At 37.7% G+C, this 26,358-nt stretch overlaps 1 protein-coding gene across 8 annotated transcripts in view; it reads left to right on the forward strand.

The window, feature by feature from the left end:
• The window catches only part of JADE1 (jade family PHD finger 1), a 149,904-nt gene that overhangs the window by 71,601 nt on the left and 51,945 nt on the right, over positions 1 to 26,358 (forward strand). Inside the window, exon 1 of one of the 8 annotated variants that reach the window (XM_031607489.2) lies at positions 25,415 to 25,589. The exons of the other annotated variants lie outside the window; for them this stretch is intronic. The gene's annotated coding sequence lies outside the window, so the exon portion shown is untranslated. Of the gene's footprint in view, positions 1 to 25,414; positions 25,590 to 26,358 lie in introns of those variants that run through there. 8 annotated transcript variants of the gene reach the window in all.

The raw sequence follows: 26,358 nt of genomic DNA on the forward strand, positions 1-26,358 counted from the left end.
GAGATTAGAAGAGCATGTAATGCTCTGTAACATGGGACAGTTGGGGTGAGTCAGATCTGTGTGTTTTGATAGTGATCATTGGTAGATCTTGAGAGTGGATTATAATCTTCAGTTTTTGAGGTTGTGTGAAGACAGAACAAAACGGAATGAGCAATGAGAGATCCTCTGTGAAAATACATATAATTATATGTATTTGTCATGGCAGTAAGGTATAACCTTCTGTGAGTTCTTCATTTAATAGAAGTTGAAGCAGGAATGGAATCTGGGCCTGTGGCAGGTCTGCTTAAATATCTTCCTTCCCTGTTTCCCAAAGAGTTTAGAGCCGCTTCTGGATAGTGGGCACAGCTGCACAGCCATTATTGGATGACAGTTTTCTTAATCTTTTTGTTCCTTATGAAAAACTATTTTCAATTAGATATGAGAAATCCTTAAGCAGTGTCATTCAGGTTACTTATTGAGATAACTGCTTCTTTGTTTCTCCACAAAAACTTTGATATTGTTTGCTTATTGTTTGCTGCATCTCCTAGCATAGAGAGGGTTGCAAAACTGAGCACGTTTAAGTTAAAAAGTGGCCAGCTGACCTTAAAATGTAATCAGTGTTTGTGCTCTTTTGACAAATTTTGATTAATTATGCCTATGAACTTTGCTGATTGCCTACAGGTACGCTTAGGGTATACAGTAGATTAATGTTCCCTTCTTGTAAAATCTGATAGGGCAGCTTTAATTCATGCCCTAGCTTTAAGATAAACTTTCTCCAAAATACACAGAAATGAAAAAACCTCTAAGAGTAGGTAAGCCTTAGCATAAAATGTCATAAAGCAATCAATATTGAAATAATTTGGTTTTAATAGAATCTTACATAAGGAAATGAAAAAAGCAGAATTCTTATGATGCATGGGGGCTGCTCTGAAAGTAATGCCTCCTATTTTATAATATTGGCTCACGATATCAGAGGTGAGTGGTGGTGGTATGGCAGTACAAGCTGAACCTTTCCACCAATATTCCATTATGTTTTCTTGCTGCAGATAGCAGCAGAAGGGCAGTCTGACAGAATTGCATCTGATATGGAACTGTGTGTGTGGAGCAAAGGTGCACCATTGTATTCCTCTATGTGAAAAAACTTTCACCCTTTCACATTCATTGATGTTTGCTGAATGCTAGTGGAAACCAAACAGTGGATATGAGCACAGTGAGGAATGGGTCATGCGTTTCAGCATTGGTGTGACAGTGGGTCACCTCCACTGGTGCAGGTTTTTATGAGTGCAGCATGCAGTCTCTTGTTCCTTACTAGCAAAAATGCATAGGTAGCAGTGGTGACTGAAAAATAGTATTTTGTAGCTGACAACTTGCCCTCTCAAATAGCGTTATTGTGCTCTTTGTATTTGTTGTGGTACCTGTCTTTGCTTCGTATGCACTTCCATGTCAGATATCATTTTGTCAGAACTGCCCCTCTATTGCCATCCGTCACATGGAAACAACATATAAAAAAATATTGGCAGGAAGGTTCACTCTTTACTGCCATACCACCAACAGCTACTTCTGATGTTGTAGACTAACATTAAAAATTTATATATATAGGAGGCATTACTTTTGGAGCAGCTGTTGTGTATCTGAGAAAATAATCATAGATTCATAGAATTGCTCGGTTTGGTATGGAAAAGACCTTAAAGATAATCGAGTCCAATCATAGTCTAACCATATTACCCTGACTAAAAATTCTCCACTAACCCATGTCCCTAAGCACCATGTACAAATGGTTTTTAAACACATCCAGGGATGGTGACTCAACCACCTCCCTGTGGAGCCTATTCCCACTTTCGGTCTGAAAGCTCAGAAGAAAAACCTCTGCAGGAGGAACATTAGTTCAATTCATGCTGTTAATTAACACTCACATTTTTCTGTTTGTAAGAAACTTATCTGTTTCAGAGTGGCATTAATCTTTCATGGAAATTTTGCTTCAGTGAGTCTTTCAAGAACAAGGAAGAGAAAATAGAAAACTTTTTTTTTTAAATTACAAAGTATTTGGAACAGGAACAATTATGTCATATGAAAAACACAGCCCTTCAATCTCAATAATATGAATAACTGAAAGGCGGCATTCTTAACATTGCTGAAGTTAATTGTCATTTAAGTGCCTAATGTTAGCCAATTCCAATTCCTCCATCAAGCAAAAAGGAAATATGCAGTTTTGTGTGGGAAGAGTATATCAAAGCAGCCTAATTTATCTTGCAGTAGAAAAACTTGACTAGGTGTTGATTATGTCAGTCAATGCTAATGTTTCTACTTCTGAAAACTGACTATAAGCAAAAAATGATAGTGCAGAACCTTACTCACAATCCTCTTTCCCTTTGTTCTCCCTTCATTTGTTGGAAGGGATGCTGTGCTGCTGAACGTATACTAAATTTCTTTCAACATCTGGAACCAGTGATTTGTGTTAGATGAATTTGGAACTTTGAGCTTTGTACTAATTAAGAATCTGTCTTTTTGGGTCAAATAGTCACCTTCTTTCTCTGAATACTGGAGCTGAGTTGAAAATCAGAGAATTTGGCTAGGTTAAGGTTTTTGTTTTTTTTTTTTTTAATTAAGGAAATTCTCCTACTCCAGTTGTTTTGTTTAGGGAGCAGAGAGAGTTTGGATGTGAAGTTGGTTTTTTATTTTATTCCCAGCAAGATATGGAATGTAGATGAATCTTCAAACATAAATGTGGTTCTGAATAAATAATCCAAGAAAAATCTGCCCATCTAATAACAGAACAACAACACAACACTCTTAGTTTTGTGGGTTTTTGGCTGATTAATACTAGAAGGGCTTGTATGCTTTGAACGGTCAGCATAACTTGGTCCATAAACTTCATTGCAGTCAACAGGAACTCCTTGGTTTGACCTGGAAAAGAAATGACTTTCATGGACTTATGAAGCTGCATAACACTTTCAGTAATCTGTTTTCAAACTGTCTCACCTACTCCTATTTGTGTATTTTTCCATTTCAGAGGCAAAGCAAACACAGAGGTCTAATCAAGATGCTGGATGAGTTAGGTAACCCAGCAGACTATACTGTATGGTGTTCACACACACACAATTCTTATTGACACAACCTGTGAGGGAAAAGAGTAAACTATCCTAAGGAAGAATCCAGACATCCAGATAGAGAATCTTTGCTTATAATAGTCTTATACACATACACACATAGATCATACACGTCTTTAAATACAGTTTACATATCCTGTCAAGTCTCATACATAACTTTTTAAAAGTATCTTATCAGGACTCTGGTAAAGCCAGTGTTTCTCAGTGTATTTGTTAAGTGTTTTTCATTGCTACCAAAAACCACTACTCTGATAACAGCAACTATAAATAGTGAGAAGAACACCTGCAGATAGGGCTATATTCACTCTTCCAGTGCTGACTTTGGTACCTGATTCACAGATTGTACTTTTGATGCTTTTTCTTCAAGAGCTAGCATTATCAGGATTAGGTACTATAATAAATAGACCTCAGTCTTCACCTTTCCCAAGCGTATTTCTTGGTGATGCAGAGCTATGAATGAACTGGTTTGATATTGTCCATATGTGTGATTCCTATGATGTGTCTGTTGTAGTTTACTGGTAGTATGTGACATGTAGAGAGCATACCTGTGAAATGCACCTTACAGTAGCTTTAGCTTCTTTCTCCAGCCAGTGTCACTACTTTTCTGTAGCTTTTCTTAGGTAGTAAGTGCCTTCAAAGAGACAGTTTAATTAGATGAGGTTTGTTGTGGTAACTTAAAGTGACTCATCTTGATTGGAAGGCTGTTTTGGTGTTGAGAAAGATAATGGTCCTGTGCAGATATGTTTGGTGCATATTAATACATAAGATTGTATATGTTTCCACAGCATAGATAAATAGATGGTCTTGCTCACTTTCCTGATTGGATGCAAAACCAATAAAGGTGCATGAGAATTGGAACTGTGGCTAAATATGCATAATGGTTCTTTTTCAGGCTCTGACTGAAGAATGTGAGAACCTGTGCTAGTTTTGTTTCTGCTGTACATATGCTCTGTGGTTGAGTACCTTGTTTTCCAGATCTACCAGTTTGTTTCTTTTCAGAAAATTGACTTTGAATTCCTTGAGAACTGCATTAGCAAATGTGCGTCTGTGGGACTGTACATAAAGCATGAGTGCCAATAACTTTTTAGCTTTCTATTTCTTGAAGAACTATGTTATGAAGTAAAGTTTGTGTCATATTGCTTCTACCAATATTTCAGTATTTTGAAGTATTTTTACACCACAAAAATACGTGTTTCATGTTTCATATTATTACTTGGTACCTGAAAGAATTCTATAGATTGCCATATTTTCTAAATATTGTCCTTTTTGGCATAATCCTATTAACATGATGTTACAGATATGAACATCTTGGATTAATAAAACTTGTTGATTTATTTACAAATCAAAATAAAAATCAAGAGTTTAAAATAAAAGCAGTGATCAGTTGTTGACAGACAAATAAAAGATGATGTAACAGGCCAAAACTTGGCTTGCAATGAGGTATAAGCTATCATTTTTTTCCCAGTAAGGAAATGGCTTACTCTTAATGATTACAGATATGTAGTTCACAATAAAAAAAAAAAGCCCAAAATGCATACAGAAAAATAGGACAACTACTTTAATCCTTAGATAATATTGTCTTGGAGTGTAGTCCAATTTGACCTGTAGTATCCTTACCATAGTCTTTTCATTTAAAAATTTACATTTAAAAAGCTGATTTTCATTTAGTTGTTGAAGAACTCCAGAGGCAGATCTTTGACATGGTGAATATCTGTAAAGAAAGAATCCCTGTAACTTCAGTTTTGCTCATATTTTTATTTTACAAAGCAGGAAAGGCTTTCTTGGCGATCCTCATGCAGTTGTTTTTCAGGCATGTGTCAACTGTTTCTTCTATATGTCAAGCTGAGTGGATTTTCAATTACAATTGTTTTTAACCAAAACTTGGTTCCAATGGAACCACTTCATAAATTTTTGTCCAGTACACTGAGATGTTTCAATGAGCAGAGAGAAAGTTGAAAAATACCTCACAGTGTTTGTTTCACAGTCAAAATAAGTGTTTTACCAACAGTGGATATGAAGAGGTATTTTTAATTGTGGAAGTTTAGCTTTTATACAGTTTCATTTGCCTCCATCCTGTTGCATCTTCTTCAACTACATATTCTGATTCCCACAGTATAAAGTTAATATTTCTCTTACAAGATCCAAAATAACTACCTTTTCTGGTTTACTTCTAGTCTCTTTTATTACATAAGCCTCTGGTGCTGAGTTATCTGAAATAAATCAGCCAGCTACCAGGACTGGTCTGGCTAAGCTCTTTGAAGTGGATCTATTCACTGAAGAGTCTGCTTATACCCTAATACAGAGTGCTTCCTTACAGCCATCATCTTCTTTCGTTGCCCTTCCTTCAGGCAGGAGTGGAATGTTTTGCTTGGCATATGCATATATCTGAGCACTGTCTTAGTTTGTTGGAGTTGCCACGAACTGTGAAGCAAGTGAGAAGCAATATCGACTGACCTGACTAGTTATTGAGTACTTCTGCCTTCTGTGCAGATGAGCTGCTCTTGAGGAAGAAGTTCTTTGGCTTCCTACCCTGCTGTGTTTTGCACAGGCAAGGTAGGGCAATCTATACGCTGGGCTTAAATCATCGTAGTTGTTTTTGCTGGTTTGTTGGTTTAGTTTTTTTTTTTGTGCGGGTTTTTTTTTTTTTTTGGAGTACTGAAGCTTTTGGTTTTTGGTTTGCTATGCTATGGAAAGCCAGCATGCATGGTGGGACCCTACAATTCTGCTTTTCAGGAGAACAGCAACATTTGTTTGTAACTATTGTTTCTTAAGTTCTTTATATTTAGGCGCACAGTGCTGTGGCAGTTGCACCTTGACTCCTCTTGGGTTTACTGTGTGAAGAATTGTCAGGAATATAGCTGATTAGGAATCTACCCCTCCAAGTAGTTAATCCTAAAAATGAATTAAAGAACCAAATTAAAGAGTTTATCCATGCAAGGACTTAATGGTTTGAGTATTCCATTTGATTAACTTGGATTTTTGATTGTGCTTAAGTGATCAAACCTTCCAATATACACTCTGAAATAATTTTCTACAGGTTTCAATACTGTAAAGGACTGTAACTTGAAAAGGTTTGCACTCTTTGTTTCTTCCATCTCTGAACTATGCTACCATGTACACTTCTAATATCACTGTTACTTCTCTGCTCCTTTCCACCTGGTATGTTTAGCTGCTGTATTTCAAGTGGCCAAAGGTTGAGTAAACTCCAGTAATACCGGTGACAGAATGCTATTAGTTTGCCATCACAACAACTTGGCTGTTTGAGGGTATAAATGTTTTGGCTATACCAAAACATTTATGAAGTTTATCTCCCTTCAGATGCTTTGAAGTCTGCTCTAGTCTAATGATTAGTTGAGCAGATGGGCTACTGTAGTGGTGGTGGTGGTGTTTAGGGACACAAAAATGATGAGATGAAGGAAGAGACCTTTTTTTGTGCTTTGTCCCTAGAGTAATTATCTATAGGTTTCTAGGGCTTTGGCCAGTTGTTTGATTCAAGGACCTTGGCTGCGTATTTTGGAAACACAGTTCCGTATCAAGCATGCAGTAAAGCTAATCTGTTCTCCAGTTCTGGTGTATGGAAAGGAAATGAGTGACAGTGGCTTATTCTCTATGACAGATCTATGTGTAAGTTCTACTATGCTAGTTCATATACTAGCCAAAGAGGGCACCTTTTGCCTTCGTTTTAAAAAACATGATTTCCTAGAGAATAAGGCTGTTCTGTTTATTTGTGCCATGCAGTGCTTATATATGCTTACAAAGGATCGGCGTACATGTTTTGTTCCTGACAGCCAAGGAAGGTTCTCCCCAAAGAGGGAAACAGCTGAGCTAAAGATTGTAGCTGACACAGGAGAGTCGTTGATGTGACAGTACTGTGGCTGCTGATGATAGGTTTATGCTGCTGTTTTTACTGCCCTAAAGGATTTTTGCTGAAGGTAGGAGTATAGCATAGGCAGTGAGAACTAGAGGGCTGCTCATTCTGTTTGCTGGCTTTGCTTGTAATACACTTGGCGTAGCTTATAAGGAGATCTTTTGTGTAACCCGAAGTTTGTCACTGTGCAAGCAATTCCTTTGTTTCTGACTGCAGTTCTTTATTTGGTATATGAGGAACATAAATTTGCATTATAGGATAGAGGGGAAGATGTGGGGCTTGGGGCAGGAAGAGAGAACCTAACCATGCCAGCTGCAAGGAATTCTTATCCAGGTTTAATAACCTGAAACCTAAAATAAATGTTCAGTGCATCATGTTGTTCTCTAGAAAGTAGAAGATTTGATTAAGACATTTTTGAGCCACCAGAGATATATTTAAATACCTTTAAAACCTTGACTCCAGTGCTCATCTTCTCTTGAATGCAGAAGTATGTGTGGGGGATGTGGAACGCCTGGTTTGGTTCGTAGAAATAAATGCTTATCTGTGAGCAATGCTTTTGGGGACCTATAATTCTTTTGAAAATTAATCCCTGAGGGACTGCCAATGGCCCACTTGTTCAAAAGCCTTGAGCAAGAGCTTTAAATGAATTGCAAAAAGAAGGAAGTGTCTTGATGCTCAAAGAAGTTTGTCAGCATACTGTCAGTGTGTCAGGATGTGTCTCTTCCTCTCACCCTTTCTTTTGTTGAATCCTCTGTTGCTTGATCTTTTTTTTTGTGAAACAAAGCTGGGCAGTGCCTGGGATTTGAAATAAATTTATTCCTTCCTCAATACTTTCTTTTTTATGTCTTTTGGGGGAAATACATTATATCTGTAAAAGGGTATTTTCATGTAGAAGCACAGAATAAATAAATAAATTAATTAATATCCCACAGACTATTAAGAGCTGATTCCAAGCTCTGGATAGCTTGTGTGTGTGTGTGTGTGATAGAAAAGCAGTTAAAGGAATAATCAATAATAAGTTTTGCTTTTAGATTGGGCACAATGAGAGTAGTTGAGAGAAAGCAGGAGCTGAGAGAGGCTTGAAGTTTGGTATGTAAAGGGAGGAATTTGTATAAATCTTTATTTTATGTTTCTGTTAAATTAAAACACCTTCAACACTGGATGCAACCAGTAAACTGAAGTTGTACCACACCAAATTTTAAACAGCAAAGCTACACTTGGGAAAACTTAGTATACAAAATGACTTCTGCAAGCATAGTGATTGGTGTTCACAAGCATTGTTTGTGTACATGGCTATCCAAGTGTGTTAGCGTGGATTTTGTTATTGTAAGTCTTCTGTTTTTTTTTCCTGTGCTGCTGGTTGTGTCACCTGGCAAAGCCGTTAGCCTTGTGGCCATATCTTCTTTTGTCGGGCTTTGTCCACAGCAGCTTCCACTGCTTCTATTACAGTAGCTGGACCCTTTGAACTCATGGACTAGAACCAGGTGCTGCTTCTGGTAGAGGCTATTCCTAATCACGTTAGTCCTTGGACTTCTCAGAACTCTCACAGCTAGATTTGTGACACACTGTTGTGTTTCTTTCATAGTCCTTTTTTTCTGTAAAACTGCAGGTTACTTTGAGCTGGAGGAGACTGAGTAGACTCACATGTATGTGTTTCGCTTTGCACATTAGTGTTCTGTTGATATAGATCACTCCCTTCACCCTATTTATCATTTCCCTGCTGTTTCCCCATGAGCCACATACATTCAGGAATGTGACAAATGGAAAAAACACTGTTAATAGAACATGAAAATACATTTAGAAAAGAATGAAAGGGAGCTTGCCCAAAATATTTGAATTTCAAGCGGAAATATCTAGCTTTGTTAGCTGAATGTATTATTTTGCCACCTTTCTTGTAAATGACATCATGATAAAAAGACCTCAACTTGTTTTCAAATGACTGCATATTAATAGCTTCTAGCAGGTGCTCGAGAAATCAAGGCAATCTATGAAATTTTCAGAATACCCATCCCCCAAGGGAAGCTTGTTTCTAAAAAAAAGTGCATGTGTTTTTAGTCTGGCTTATCAAATGTGTGAGACTGTGATCTGTTTGTACTTCTGCTGTTTTCAGACTGCTTTTAGGACTTTTTTTAGTTAATATTTTTTTGCAAGGATTCAAAGTGCTTCTGTCATAAGTGGAAATTCCATGTGAGCTTAGCTATGCAGATGTTAAGGAACCTCTAAAGCATATTATTTTAGGGTCCCCAAAGTGCAGAAACAGTTGAGATAAAGCTTCAAGGATGGGGAAAGAAACAAACAACCACTCTCTAAAATATTTTGTCACCTGAACTGCAATGGCTCCAACAGTCGGGTGCGGAAAACTACAGAACTGTGTTTCATCTGCAGGTAGAGACTCATGGATATTCTTTGTAGCTGACAGTAGGCAGTGAGGCATAATTCCTTTTGTTCCTCTGGTGGTTTAGCAGAGTAAGTAAATTTAGGTCAAACTCTCAATCATTTGATCACATGCCTGGAGATGTAATACATTTTGTCTAATAGCCAGGGGAAACAGTCATTTAACCAAGTAACTGTTTCATTTCTGTAAGTGACTAATTTGACAGACAAGGCACAGTTCAAAGAAAAACAATAGATAAACAATGGGATGTTCTCAGCTTGACCTTTGTGCCCAGCTGGATGCCAGTGGTGCCTTCCAACATGGAGATGTTTGCCAGACTCAGATAAGTCTGGCAACATGCATATAACACAGTTTAAGTTACATTACAGAGTGCACTGCAACATGAATCCACTACAAATAATTTGCCTCTATCTGTCCCTGTCCCACAGTTTCTGAAGGGGTATGAAGAGCATTTAGCCAAGTAGAAAGGCAAACAACTTTCTATACCTTTAATTTCAGAATAGTGTAAGCTTGTGTAATTTTTACCCTTCTTTATCCTGAGGATCCAATTCAGCACTTTATTGCAGACACTGACTATCAACATAGAGGCAGCTAAAACAGCAGGTGGATTTAAAATGAAGGGACAGCTGTATGGATGAGCTGCAGATTATAAAATATGCAGTTTGGAGAAATGAAACTTATCTGCCCTCAGTAAAAAGTTCTTTGCTGGTGGTTGCTCAGTAAGTTCAGCCATCATCTCCTGAAGACCAATTTTGATACTGTTGTTATAGCTGTGACTAATTTCAGCAGAAGTCATAATCAGCGGACAGCCACTGGAGAAATGGTTTTGTTAAATGAGATTTTTATTTTTTTTATTTATCTGAAAAAGGACTTCCCACTGCAAGAATTTGCAAATTGTTCTTACTGTTGTGTTGTTTTTTTTTTTTTTCAGACAAAACAAGAGTCTCTCTCCGCTATTTTACTACTATACCTTTTATCCTGATGCTCATTGATGTGCCTCCTTGAGGGAAGGTCTTTATTGTACCTTCATCCATGATGAAAGTTTGCAGCAATTACCTCTCATTCTGCTCTTTATCTAGAGCATAATATGTGCATGATTTCCTCAACTATGTGCCAACTAATAAGCATATTCAAAATAATGAGCCCCAAGGACACAGGAAAAAGAAAATTAATGTATACAATTCAGTTTCTCAAAATCTTTGATTTCAAAAACAAAATTTATTTTACTGTTAATCACATAGCTTGCTTTCTTGCACTTCCACTTTCCTTGGGTTCCCTTGTCAGTGCAGTTGCTTTTTGAAATCTTACTTTGTTGCATTTTTTTAAATTCATTGTGATACAGTGATCTTGTGTGTTAATTTGCCTGTGATTCCAAGTTGTATGTTAGATTGCCTGCTGTTTTGCCTTTACTTTGCTTTATCTCCTTGCATTGTAAACTGCTGAAGTTGCTGTTTTGTCACTGCCTGCCTCTTATCCACACTTTCAATAATGGTACAGTTAAAAATTCTTTCCGTTCTAGATTCCCACCAAAATTTTTAGGATTCTGTCTACATAGAGCTAGAATATTAGCTGAAATTTTCACTGCCTGGATATTTCTATCAAAATTTCTCATGTTCAGACAGATATAGAGAAATGCTTTTCAAAGAATGTCTTGCTTCGCTTTCCTTCTTCCTTTTTACGGTCAATTTCATCCATGTTCAGCACCTAGTACATAAAAAGATGTCTAATGCAACTGAAATAATGAAACTGACAGGTTGCCACTGTTAAAAATGGCGGAGAACTAGAAAACAGCACAGGCAAATGCTGACCTCTGATTCTCTTAAATTGAGCATACATACTAAATTAGTCTAACTACTGATACCATTTTATCTTTCTATCTGGTCAAATCCAAAATAGTGTGCTTATACACATGCTCTATCATGTATGTATGTTCTATGTGGATAACAGCTAGGCTAATGTGCTTTTTGTTGTTGTTTTTTTTAAAATGTGCTGTGCACCTCTGAGAATAAGATAATCTTTATTTAGGCACCGACATGGATTTGTTTATTAACAACTAAATGTTTAGAAATTTAGAACTGGCTTTGTTTCTGACACACGTTGGGAATTGTGTGTCAAAACAGTGTGTAACATAGAATTCTCTGGAGACTCTTCTCCCTTGGTTTTCTATTATTAACATACACATCACTAACGTAAATGAGAATGGAGCCAATTTTATGGTTTCTTTCCAGTCTTCTCACAGCTAGAGGAAACAAATGGGCTTGTTAGTGTATCTTGAAAGTTGATAAACTATAACTTGTTTGTAGGGGATGGGGAGAGCAAGTCTTCAAAGCAGGGAGCCACAGCGAAGAGCGCATCTGCCCCCTCATAGCGGCATTTCATCCTGAGTGCTCAGCTGCTGGCAGTCTGGTATAAAGTAGTTATTTGTTGAGTTGTTTCTTGTATAAACACAGTTTCTTCAAATACTTTAAAGCTATTTTCCATAATGTTTTAATAATTTCATTACATAAAAATAAAGCTTTCAAAATGCTGTGACCAGGTGAGGCTATTTTTATCTGTAGATGGCTTTTGAATTGAATATACAGTAGTTCATCAGGATAGGAGAAGCCATAACAAAGACCTGCAGGATACAGGCTCTGCTAATGTAGTGACAGAAGAAAACACTGATAAGGTTGTAACCATAACTTCTTCCTGGTTTTTGTCAGAAATCCACTGGACTTGCTTTTCTTCTGTCCTGTGAATGGAAGTTTAAAATTCAATAGAACATGAGAGTTTGTCAGATCTACTCTTTCTTTTTTTTTATATACTTAAAGTTGTGAGGACTAAAAAGAAAAGGAAATGACTGTACTGATTTACTTTATGGTTGTTACTGGACAAGAGAGGAGGAAAAGGGAAAAAATGTTCTGCTTTGAGGCTTGCTGTAGTCCTTTTCATCCTATCTTCCACGCAGAAGTTTATCACAGTGTGAAAGTAAGGCAAAAGCAATGCTTCTATAGCCTCAAAAAAGAAGTGGGAGATAGAGATGCTAAAGTAGCTTGACAACCAAGTCCATGTCTGAAGCAGATGTATTTGCACTTCACAGTTTAGATAGATTAGGTAAGAGCATCTTATTTTATTGCTTTATAAACAAATAATGGTTTGTTTATAAGAGCATACATGTTAAATGACATGATTTCTTTTCTAGTGCTGAGATTTGCTCTGGGCTCAAACCTGGTCTTGGGGATGCTGGTAGCTGCTAGCTACATTGTGAGCACAAGGACACACTGTATAGGCTTGTCTCAGTCAAATAGATTTCAACTTGCTTTGTATTTTAAGGAAAAAAGAAAAAGAAAAAAGAAAAAAGCAGCTTAATTTGTAGCTAGCTAAGGGTACTGATTGTGGTGGGTTTTTTTGTGAGTAGATGCTATCTTTAGGGAGGTTTCTTCTGTGCTTCTTCTCTAAAAATAGAAGAAGTATTAAGTTTATGAGCTGTGGGCTTTATTCTTTTGATTTCAATTTGAGTAACGAAGGTACCACACCCTTAGCACGTAGATATTTACATCATATGTAGCATTAGCATACAGTTTTAGTTGCTTCTTGAGAGCTAAGACAAAAGTCCTTGGTTATATCACAAATTTTTATGTTGAAACACATTCTGTACAGAGTCTACTTTATTCAGAAAATGTATTAGAAATGCAGGGTTTGCCTGTGCAGAAAAATAAAAGAAAGAGAAAAAACAATTGCGATCCCAGCAATAACAATTTGAGGCTTTGTCCACCTGTGGTAGATAAACTGCCTATTCTGAAATCCCAAGGGAAGCAAGCTGTTTCTATGAGGTATTTAAGGATGGGGCTCATTGTACTTATCTCTTCATGGCTGACTATCTGGTTTGTTCTGTGATAAGACTAAAGACCCTCTGTAGACTAGAAACTGTTTCTACTAGTGAATAAATAAAAGAAACCCAATTCTGGCAGTTGAGACAGCTGCAATGTTCCAGATGGCTCACAGTATTTGAACCAACTCTAATATTAAATAGGTAGGATTTCAAAAACTAGAAGTGCTGTGTAGGTTTTTTTTTTTTTCTCACTCTGTTCTTTCCTTTGTCTTTTTTTAAATTTCAAGACTCGTTGATGAAGACCATTGTTAAAGAAAAAGAAAGAACTACAAAACATGTGGGGCTTCACACCAGAAGTTCGGGAGGCTGCAAGATAAACTAAACCTTCTCTTTGATTAGAGCTCTTATAGTAAATTCATTATAGGAAAAAAACCCCGCTGATGATATTTGTAAATGATGCAGGCTTGCCTAAGTGTGAATGTATATATCATCTCTTACAGTATCATATGTTTTTCCTATGTGGTAAACAAAGCATTTTTGTAGAGGGAGCTGAATAGAAGTGAAATATTTTCTTAGAAAATATAAACTGTGTTCTGCCAGATGGAGTCTTCATATTTATAAATTGCAAGTCTAAATCTTTCTTTTAAAAAGAAGTCATTCAACAAGAAAGGCAAACAGATTAGGAACACGATGCGAGTGAATGGGCATGTACACTAATAATAGTAAAGTTCCAGGCAATGCTGGAAGCAGTGCATTTGCAGAGAAATGTATTGATCCTAAGTTAAGAGTAGATGAGCAGAAGGAGAGTCCAGAAGGACCAAGAGCTTAGTTTCATTGATTCTTCAGTCTTCCCACAGAATTCCTGGGACTTGCTTAGAACAGTAGAGAAGATGTATTTAAAATTATCTATTGGAAAAGGATATTATAACTTGTTCTCTTTTTCTTTCACTTTCAACGAAACTTTGAAAATACTGGTTTGAATGTTAGGGTAGTTATAGTAGGTAGCTTACTGTATTTGAGTGAATGAGTGCTTATATCCTAGACAAAAAAAAAACTCGCCTCGTCTGTTTTGATTATCTAAATTATATTAGATCCTAATGTGATGATGATACTAGGCTTCCAGGCCAACCAGCTACTACTAGTTGACTGCATGAATACATTGATTTAAGGAGATACAAAGTAGGAGTGATTCCAACCTAGTGAACATTAGTTAAAGAAATTCCCTGTGAGACCAACATCAGGTGGAAATGATTTTGGATGCAGTTAAGGTATCTCAAATACACTGACATTTATGAGGTTTTCAGTTATATTCAGAAAAAGAATTTTTGTGCATTATTATTAGCTGCTGAATTGCAGCTCACTTTTTGCATTTTGCTGAGGCTCCTAAATCCATGAGAAGATCAGGACTGCTTTTTAGTTAAAGGCTTTTTCAGCTGAGCCTTGCACGAGAACTGTGGCCGATGATGTGGCTATGGAAAGACTTGGCAGGGAAATTCTTTTGGGATGTCCCCTCTTTGCTCTTTGTATAGAACTCTGTGCCCTTGGAAATCTTTAGAGCACTCATGTAGATGTGTGTGTGGTGTGACTGTGTAGGTCAGACATTGCACATGACCTTTCCTGGTTTAACACCACAGAACTGAAGATGTAGGTTAGGCTTCACAGTCATTAGGTGTTACAGTGACTAATTGACTAATTTTTTTTTGTTATGAAGCTGAAGGTAAACATTCTTTTCCAAAAGATAGAATAGTCTCCAGTTATGTCTAAAATACTTGTAGCACAGGCAGTGAGTTTTCCAGTCTACACAATGTCTGATAGGTATCCTTCAATATGACTCTAAGAGTGAGTTGTTATTAATAATAATTAAAAACCCTAATGTACTGTACTTAACTCTCCTAAACTGGTTTTGATGGCATGTCAGGGCCTGCATTTGACAACAGTGACAGCCCTTGCAATAAATGCCTTCATAGCTTACTGAACCATGCATCGTGTCTCATTGACTGTTCCTCTTCCAGTTTGGGAATCTGTGGGGATCAAATATTTTTGATGTTTTCATCAATATGACAATGTTATAAGGCAACTTAGCTTCACAGACCATGACTGTCAGTTTTACCACTGCAATCTGATTAGCTACTAATTAGTAATAGACAGAGGCTGTCAGACTTCACTCCTAGCAGATGTTTTCTGGAATATGAGTACCTGAAATGTTGTGCCAGAATGAAGAGGACGTGGGTCTAATATGGTGATGGAATTTCAACTGCATCACTACAAATGCAAAAACTTGTTGTGGGGCCTCATACAGTCTGGATGCTGTCAGTGGACGAAGGAAGATGCAATTATGGCAGTGAGAGCTCTCCAGAAGACATTGTCTTGTTTTCTTAGGAAAAAACAGGTGTAGGAACATGAGTATTGTTTCACTTAATGTCCTTGCAGTGTTTCCCTGCAGCTGCAGGATTGAGTCTCTTCCCCAGCATTTCTTCCCCCTGCTTTCTTGAAGACCATGTTGTCCCAGCACAGATTGGGGAGGTGATTTTGGACAGCATGTGCCAGAACTGTGCTAGGTAATGTTATGAATAGACTTTTAGCATCACACATGAATGACCCTACGTGCGAATGTGAATGCTGAAATATCTGTGAGAAACAAGAAGACAGTGCAGTATTTCTTGGAGAGACCTGTAGTTTAGGACATGAAACCCTGGAGGATAACTTACCTTCAGAATGTTTTAAACAGTATGTTTTGTGAGGATGCTTTGTCCACAGGCCAGGCACTGATCAACACCTCCCCTCCCTGCCCCCCCCCTCCCTCCCCAAAAAAATACAATGGAAATGTAAGGAGTTTCAGCATCACCTTCACAGATATGTTCGTAGCTCGCTTTGGCTGTTACTTCCAATGTAACATAACCTAAAAGTGAAGGTGTTTGTCCTCAGTCCTTTGTTCCCTTTATCTTTAACCTGCTTTTGTTGTGAAATGCATCACACTGTTTCTACAGCTAAATGCAATTGAAGAGGTCTGTTGTAACTTGTTACTAGTACTCCACTTTTTAATAAAAGCCTTTGTGACACTTCAGAACAGTTTTCTTAATGAAGCAACTGCTCAGATGTTGGGTTATGTCATTTATATTGGTATATGTTGCTTAAAGGTGGAAAACAATCTTAGTTTTCATTCCATGGGTTGGTTTGGCAGGCACTGCTATGACCTGTTCTATGGCTTGTTAATAACCATCCCACTTACCTGATTCAGTATTGGCCATGAGCCCTGCTCCCTAAGGCTGTAATCTTGTTAATGTTTATAGGGCAACTAGAATGGAGCATAGTCACTATTTGCATGGAGAATGCCCTTGGGAAAACCTGAAGTGCTGAAGGAAGGTCGTCTGAATTGATAGGTAGTAGTTTTTTCTTTGCAAGTCTATGCTTTATCAGTGGTGGTGTGTAGTTGGCAGGCAATTTCTAAGTTGGTATCTTTTAAATGTCAGACTTTTTTAAACTAGTTGTGGTAATGAGATACCATGGTGACATTTACAAGCAGCAAGAAGCATTAGTCTGGAGATTCTAGCTCTCTCCAGCAAGCAAGAGGTGAACTTTGAAAACCTGCCTCTTCAGGAGTTGCCAGTGAGACCGTGCGTGCTGATACGCTGGTTGCAACACTGATCCGTGTTAAGATGACATGAGCAAGCAATATGTTTTGTGGCTATCAGTTTTCCTTTAGTCACATAAGCAAATTTTAAACCAAAAGCTATAGTTGACAAAATACTGAGAGAGATAAGCAATGCCAATAAATCCCACTACCTTTCCATGTGGCACTATAGTTGCTTAGGCAGCACTATGGGAATGTGTCTGTCTCACCCTGTGGTTTTGGAGGTTTATGTGTGGAACTGAGAAATGAAAGGAAAAACTCACCTGAAAGAGCTGACATGGGTGTCTGGGTTGTCAGCCATCAGAAAGAAAACTGTGGGTATGTCTGAGGACTAAGCAATGTAGAAAGAAATCTAAATAAATATGTCTCTGCAAAGCCTGAAAGAAGGAAGACCATCTCTACGGGCTGAAACTCACCTATCTGGAGAGATGAGTAGGGGAAACTTGCCTGTTACAAAGAGAATAGGCTTCCAAGAAAACCGAATTAATTTGAGGGATTTTTAAGTACTCAGAATTCCTGGAAATAAGGAAATAACAAGGACTTCTTTATTTTTATTCTCTGTATAAATATAAATCACCAGTTATCAACAAACAACCCCTGCACTACAAGATTTTGCTTAATTGACTCTGAATGCCAAGTGGTAGCTGGTTTCTGTGTTTTCCTGTAAAGTTGAGCGGAGTGACACCTCTGTGCCCTGCAGAACTCTGCCTCAGACCACAGAAATCTGAACTCCTGGACCCCAGATAGGAAATCTTAGATTTGCTTTAAAGAGAAGAGATGACAATGGTTAGGTATGTCAGAATTCCTTTTTAATTAAACTGATTTATTGCATACTTTGTTTTTTATAGAGATGAATGCTGAACATTCAGACTCATAGGATATGTTCCCTAGACATAACAGTGAATGAAATTGCAACTTAAAGAATCTCTTGATGCTTTAGTGATGGTGCATATGTGAAACAAAGAGCAGAAACTGATTCTTACACTTCTTGAGACAATCTAGATTCATATACTGGTATGGAGTCCACTTCATCTCCTGTGTCTGTGTTTTATTTCTTTACTCGAAAACATCTGTGTTCATATTACTACAGATAAATGATTTTCTTTCAAAGAGAAAATGACTGAGCAGTGCAACTTTTTCTTCTATTTTATCTTTTTCTACTACAGCTCTGTTAAAATTTCCTTGACAACTTCAATGCTCAACAGATATCTGGACTGCAACCTGTTTGCCCTTTTTAAATGATTACTCCAAAGTTAAATGGCTCTGTAACATACCTGAAATAGATTATTAAACCATGGAAAGCATTTAAGAATGGAACCCTTATGGAAAACGTGGTTTCTCTATCCTTTTCTTTTGTCTTAATTGGTTTCTTCCTCAACAATTTCTGTTGATCATTGCAGGGTGCATATATGTTAATGTGTTAGTTCAGAAAGGGAATGCCTTGTTGATGTGAATCTTTTCTTCCTTGCCTCACTTTAGATTGTGTTGTGTTGAATTGTCTGTGAAAACAAAAACTGAGTTCCTTTTAGAAGAAACAAAAAGGCATGATACAGGAGCATATTTAAAGCACTCTAGCTGCAAAGGGCCAGCAGGATCTGGTTTAAAGTATTTTCCTTTCCTTCCAAAAATACCTGTAGTTTAGCATGGTTTTTTTTTGCTCCTAGCAAACATCTGTTTTTTCTCAACAGACTTTCCCTGATTCTTCTGTGTAACTTGCTAACGAAAGTATAGCCAAAATTATGCTGTATTCTCATAAAACTCTGGAAAATTATTCAAAGTGAGGTGTGAATCCTAAAAATAGGTATAAATATTTAGCATTTTGGTGCTGTTTTCAACAGAACAGTTTTTTAATAAATGACAGCCTGCAAATTCAGTTTAGACTTTATTGTCAGTAATACATCATACTGCAAAATACAAGTATTCAGCATAGCAATTAGGTATCTTAGTTTTTAAAGCACATGCTTAACATTACCTCTTTAATTATTTAGTTATCAGGTACGTATGACAGAAGTTTAATATGGAATTCTGTTGATGTTGACAGGAGTGAAATAGTACTCAGTTCTTTCATAGCTATTTTTTCAAGAGATTAAAAGAGTAGTAGATATTTTGATCACTAAAATAAATGTAAGGGGCTCAAGCTGTATGAGGGAACACACCTCTGAAGTACAAGATGAGCAATTCCTCAGTGATAGCAACTTTCATGGACCTGAGCTTGTGGACTGAATTTCACTCACTGGCATTACAGAATCCCAGAGAAAAGCTATCTTGTTTCAAAGTATTTGCTGTTTGTTTTTATATGATAGCTTTTCTTCTAAACTACTAGAATATGGATAGCATAACTTCCACTGCTTCAACAATGGCAAGGGTGCTTTTGAAGAATTGTCAACATAATTTTTCTGAATGCTTCTTAACTGAAGTCAATGAAATAAAACAAATAATATGCTTCTTTCTCTCTGCAGATTCTGCAGATTGCCTTTAGGGTGGAAGTAGTTCTTATGTATAATACTCAGCATTTACTGAGGCTTAAGTCTTGCAAATGCCTCTTTGCTGATAAATTAGTAAAATCCATTTTCTCTCTGAATTCTCTTCTAATGATTGCAAAGTGCACAATAACTGAGAAAATGCACCCAGAGAAACCTCGGCTTTAATGATGCAAAGAGTGAAGCCAGTTTAGTGTTATTTCTACATGTTCCGGAGGTCTTGTTTGACAGTTTGTTCTTGTATAGCTTGTTACCTGAGGTCAGTGTATGGCTTTCCCTACAGAAATGATTCAGGGGAGCGGAAGAAGAGCTGCAGCAGCCTCTGCATTGATTGCTGTGTGATAGGTACTTGGCCTATTATAATGCAATAACACTTGAATTAGCAGGCTCTTTAACATGGTTGAAGCAATGACAAGAAAAGAAAATCTATTCTGCCAAGTGAGCAAATGTAAGGTTACCTAGCAGAGGAAGAAACTGGTACACTTACCTGTGAAATACCACAAAATGGAATCTAGACTTACACTTCTGCTAGACACATAGAAAGACTTTTAATGGAAAAAATCTATATAGTAACTGAAAATTGAGGAAAAGCTGATGTTTGGTGAGGTTTATGTTTCAGAGAAGCTCTGTGTAAAACAGTGAGATCTGTATGCCAGAGAACTTAAGGTTTAGTCTTGGAGGATACACTATTTAGAGAGTCAGGTGGGTGTGACCTGGGTGTACTTAGTGTACAAGACTTTTTTAAAGCTATAAAGTGCTTGTGCTTCCTTAAAATGGAGATTTATGGGTATTAAGCTGCACATAGGGTTAAAGATCATTTTGCTTCAGTAGCCGTGTGCCACAGAAAAAATGAGCTGAAAATCAGAGTGTCCTGAGTCACAAGGTTAGTAGTCATTGATTCAGAACAGCAATTGGACCAGGAAGTATCATGAAATAGTGACAGAGAGAGACAGCATTCTGGAAGTGTATCAAGGATGCCAAAGAAAGAGATAATACTTAAGCCTGTCCAAACCAAGCAAGCCTAAAGTCATGAAGACCAAATATGGAGGGCTGAATCCCAACAGCTTGATGAATGTCTGAACAGCTGTTTCAGACTGCAGTGTGTTTATAACACGGAGCTGGCTGGTGAAGTCCAAATCTCATTCAGTCACAGGATACTCACACTCCAAAACCCAGCAAGACTCCTTGGCAAAAAAAAAAAAACAAAAAAAAACCTTCAGCAAGAGAGTGCTCTTGGTCAAATAACAATGCTGCATCCAGTAACCAGGGTACCACTAATGTGAGGCTTCTGCAGGACCAGTAGAGTCCAAGTGATTCCTGTCTCTTATTCCCAGCTGCTGGGAAGATCAGCTGCTAGTAATGGAAACAACATAAAGGCGCATCCAAGAGGAACAGGAAAAGAAGAAGAAAGAGAACATGTATTTTCATTCGTTTAAATGCATAAGACAGATTCTCCTCAATTAATGGAAGAGAATTTTGATGAAGTAACTGTACATCATCCGAAGCAGAGTAACCTTTGGTGGAATGCATCATTAGTGTCTTGGCAGCCAGGTCTAGCCTATGATTTCTAGTACAGAGATGCTTTGACAAGTGCTGTATACTTTAACTATGTAGATTACAAACATGCTAGTGAAATGCTGCTGTGCTTTAGCTAGCTATTATAGGAAGGGATGGCTCATCAGATTTTGGGTTGAAGCTAGTGCCTTTTCCTGGCACATTTGTATAGCTGGTATACTTTTGAAGTAAATTATTTTCTTTCTTTAGCTAGTTGGAGCTTTCTATTTCTGTGTGCTATATCAGTTGAATTATTTAGTTTATCTTCTGTTTTATGCTGCTTATCTAATAACTTTCTATTAATTGAAGACCGGTCTATTTAGTGTAATCATGACACAGATTTAGAATTAAAGTAAAAATAGTAAAAGGGTGTGGGGGATGTGGATTGAAAGAGTTGAAATGCTCTGGCTACTAACATCCATTCCCTTTTCCTTTTAGTCACGTGAGATGCAAGTTGTTCAATTCATTTGGTCTTTAATTCAAAGTATGAAGGCTGGTACCAATGAATACTTTGACCTTGTATCATGGGGCAAATTTAACATTTCATGGCATATACAAAGAAGATTTTAATAATTATGTTGCACAATTGGGATAAAAAAGACAGAGGCGTTAACATTCTACTTTTATATTTCGTGTCTTTTCCTTTCAGAACTGCTACTGTAATAGTGGAACAGAATAATTATTCATTTCCAAGTCTGGCACCTAAAACAGTAAAGAATAAGGTTGTGTCTCCATGTGAAATGCAGCAGTCAGCATTTCTTTCACAGATGAAAAAAGGAAAGACGTCAGGAAATGAGGACGTGCCAAACTCTGGATCATACATTCTGCACATACTCGAAGGGACACTTAGTGGTTTATCATTGACTACAAAATAGCTTTTGAATAGCCCCTTATGTATGTGCAGAAGGTATTCTGTTTGTTTGGTGTAAGAGAGGAAGATATGATGCTCAAATGTTTACTACTCTTATGATACAGAAAAAAAAGAATGTGAATATTTTCTTTCAAAATTCAAATAGAGCTCCACAAATGTCAGAAATCTACTACAATATGATTTTGCATTCTCAATGTATGTCTGTATTTTATTTTTAAAGAACAAAAAAATGAGTCATAGAATGGCCAGGATTGGAAGGAAACTCAAGGATCATGCATCTCCAACCCCCCCTGCCACATGCAGGGCCACCAACCTCCCCATTCATTACTAGACCAGGCTGCCCAAGGCCCCATCCAATCTGTCCTAGAACACCTTTAGGGACGGGGCATCCACAATCTCTCTGGGCAGCCTGTTTCAGCACCTCACCACTCTCATAGTAAAGAATTTCCCCCTTACATCCAACCTGAATCTCCCCTTCCTCAACTTAAAACCATTTCCCTTGTCCTGCAGTTATCTACCCTTTCATAGAGTTGATTCTTCTCCTGTTTCTAAGCTCCCTTTAGGTACTGAAAGGCTGCAGTGAAGTCAATGAGTATGTGTTTTACGTATAATGACTGTGGAGATAACTTCAATGTATTTTTTGTTGCTTGTGAGAATGAGAAGATATATGCACACACAATAGGGATATCATTAAATAAGAACTGAACGTGTCTTAAGGAGCAGTAGCAAAAAGAGAACAATTTCCTTAACTTTAAATTGAAATCACTGGGACATTGCTTTCCTTCAAAAAGAAACAAACAAAAAAACAGTGACTTGTTAATTGCCTCAGGCAATTAAAAAAACACCCAGTCTGACAAAGACCTGTGTCTAATTTTATGCATGAGAATAGCCCAGTTGATGTCTTTGGAGCTAAATGTGTATCAAACAGTGCCTGTGGATATAGTATTGAAAACACTGGACACCATGCTGTTTTAAGTAAAAATAACATCTTATTTTTTAGCCACTTGAAAAATCAGCACTCAGATATCTTGTATTATTTTACACAAGAGAAGAGGAAAATACACTACTAGAACAGCTTTATCCAAAAATTTACTTGCTGCAAGTTTGCAATTGCATCAAACAACATTTTATTCTAAAATAGCAAATTAGTAAATATTAGTTGTTGGTGTTGATCTAATATGTTAAAACATAACCATTTAAATGTTAGGTTTTATAAGTCATTATTTTCTATAAGATTCCATTTATGGAGGTTGAGAATAAATTTGCAACTCTACCTATGCTTTTTCCCTGTCTGTGAGCTGATATCAAAAAGTCTGTGGTTCTATGATAATGAAAAGCTGAATTGGGCTGTTCTGTTTGGGCTGCTTTTCTCTCAGGAACATGTTTATGAAGTTCTTCAAGTTATCTCCCTGATCTCAGTGTAATGGAAGTCTGTCTGGATTTCCGCTGAGATCACAGCTTTCATCCTGTTGTAATTCTCTTTGTCACTAACAGAAAAAGAACTTTGAGAAGACATGCTTGAATGGAAAAGAAGCAAACTGTTGGTGATATAGCTGTTGATTGTTCCTGGAGTACTCACTGCATCTTTTGGTTTAATTTGTGTAATATATGTAATTAAACAACAACAAAGTGACAGAACTGTGTTTGTAGATTCAGTGCTAAGGCATACCTTGTTCTGCAACTCTGTAAGTCAAGTAATAAACAATCTGGTAGTGCTTTCTCTGCAGGACTGACAGTCTCTAAATGCCTCAGCAGTTACTTGTGGAGCTCATCACATTTTAGTTGAAAAAAGGAAGCCATTCAATTTTGCTGCAGAAATCTTAGAATGCTCTTGGCATTTCCTGTGTTTGGCTATGAAATTCTGAGTAAGAATAGGACCAGAATATTTTGCTGAATCCTACTGGGTCAGAGTCCTGTGGTATGGGTGGTTTTTCTTTTAACTTCAGAGTTGCTGTGCAGGCAGGGGGAATTCAGATGAAATATCAGCAGTTAATTCAGTGGCATACAGCATTCTACAACCTGAGATTTAACAGAACTTAAAAGGATTGGTGCTGGGACTAGTGATATTTGACATCTTTGTAGGCGACATGGACAGAGGGATCAAGTGCACTCTCAGCAAATTTGCAGATGACACCAAGCTGAATGGTGCAACTGACATGAGAGAGGGAAGGGATGCCATCCAGAAGGACCTGGACAGGCCTGAGAGGTGGTCCGTGCCAACCTCATGAAGTTCAACAAGGCCAAGTACAAGGTCCTGCACCTGGGTCAGGCAATTCCAAGCACAGATACAGGTTGGGCAGAGAATGGCTTGAGAGCAGCCCTGAGGAGAAGGATTTAGGGGTGTTGGTTGATGTGTGAGCTGGAAGTGTGTGCTTGCAGCCCAGAAGGCCAACAGTATCCTGGGCTGCATCGAGAGAAGCATGGCAAGCAGGTCAAGGGAGGTGATCCTGCCCCTCTACTCTGCTTTTGTGAGACTATACCTGGAGTAATGCATCCAGTTCTGGAGCCACCAGCATAAGAAGGAAATCAAGCTGTTGGAGTGGATCCAGAGAAGGGCCACAAAGATGATCAGAGGGCTCTTCCTCTATGAGGACGGGCTAAGATTGCTGAGGCTCTTCAGCCTAATGAAGAGAAGGCTCTGGTGGGACCTTATAGGGGCCTTCCAGTACCTGAAGGGGGCCAACAGGAAAGCTGGGGAGAGACTTTTTTTTAAGAGGGTGGGGAGTGATAGGAGGAGGGGAAATAGTTTTAAACTGGAAGAGGTTAGATTTAGACTAGATATCAAGAAGCAATTCTTTAGTATGGAGTGGTGAGACAATGGAACAGATTGCCCAGTGAGGCTGTGGATGCCCCTTGCTGGAAGCGTTCAAGGTGAGGCTGGATGGGGCTGTGAGCAACCTGGTCTGTAGGAGGTGTCCCTGCCAATAGCAGGGGGTGGGAACTAGGTGGTCTTACAGGTCCCTTCTGGCCCAGTTTGCAGAATTGTATATTCTATGAATATACAATTGAATGAATATGTATATTCATAGAATTGTATAATTCTATGAATTCTTTGAGAGTTTTGTTGTTGGTTTTTTGTTTTGTTGAAAACGCATTACCTGATTTTTCTCTATCTGCAGTCTACACAGCAACTGTATGAGACAAATTTTTAAGAACGATGTGTTTTATGGAAGTTGAGGTACTAAAGCTTAGGTGTCCTTTTAAGAACTTGATTTACAAACATTTGGGTATGCACACTTCTGCATGACGACATTGGAAAACAGAACTCTACTCCTGAGGACCAATAACTTCAGGGTTAAAATATGTCTTTTCAACAGAGAGGAAGAGTGGGCTCATAAAAGCTGGAGGCCTTTTGAAAAGTTTGGGCTGAACAACAGGAACGGTTTTGACGCATGCAGGAGCTAGGCTCACGTACCACACTGTGTGCAGTTCGGTTAAGCTACACACGTGTTTATAGGCAGTCTGTTTACATAAATGATATATTTTTGTATGTGACAACCTGTAGAATAAGTAGAACCTAAACTGAAGAAATGTTAAAAATAGACTCAAGACCAAGACTTCTTACTTCCTTGTGTAGCTGTTTTTATTCCCTCAAACTGCTTAAAGGAAACTGATAACTTAGCTGAAGTCCAGGCAACGCAGTTATTAGCGTCATCTGTACACAAGAGATAACAGTGACATAATCTTAGTGCAAAGGAAAAAAAAAAAGCAACGTCACTTGTTTCTTGCATAAGTTTTTTCCTGAGGAAATGCACGTGGCTGGTTGTGACTGTAATACACCGATGAACTTCACCTCTTAGAAATTCTTTACTATCTTTTCGGTTTTGCAAGCTATGATGTATTGAGAAAAAACAGGAATTCTGCATGTCGAACAGATTTTTCAATAGGAAAGCGTAAGTTGAACAATGTGATATTATTAATAGAGGCTAAAAATGTGAAAAAATTAAGGTATCTTTGTTGTCCTATGTCTGTAATGCATCTAACAATGCATCCTCTTCCAAGTCTCAGACCTAACATGTTAGTGGTTTGTTTGCTTTTTATGAAAAGAGTCAAACATTTTCTTTTTTCCTGCAGCTTTAAAAAAAAAAAAAAAAAAAGGTAGTCTAGTCAGAACAAAATTACTAACTACAAATATATGATATGTAATGATTTAGTCCAAAACTTGGGCTGCATGTGCACCAAAACCTGTAGAAGTCATGAAGCTGGACAAGAACAAGCAGACCATTTGGCTCCACAGCGTGGTGTTGTGAAATTTGGCTTGGAAAAAGTGGAAGCATCTCACCAGTAGGTAACCCTAGCCCTTCACTTCTGGCTCTATTGGTGACCTTGTTACATAGTCTGAAGCTGTTCAGATCATGCCAAAAAATGAGAGCTGCAAATCTTCAAGGAATGTCGCAATCATGTGGAGAGGTACTAAATAGGTTTAGACTATTCCAGAGCAGGAATTATATCCAAACTACATTTTTAGTATTGGACATCAGTGTCCTTTGAACCTAGTCTCAGTATCCTAGCATATTTTGGGTGGTTTTTTTTTTTGTGCTTGATGCTCTTGGTCCTTATCTAAATTTTCACAGTTCAGTGTATCTGTTCTATGCTATGAAATGTAAACAGGGTTAGTGTAGTAAACACGTTGCTAAGTATGATTCAATTTGGTGACATGTA

This window comes from Phasianus colchicus, chromosome 4 (genome assembly GCF_987193195.1).
Source record: "Phasianus colchicus chromosome 4, bPhaCol1.hap1.1, whole genome shotgun sequence".
Taxonomy (NCBI): Eukaryota; Metazoa; Chordata; class Aves; order Galliformes; family Phasianidae; genus Phasianus; species Phasianus colchicus.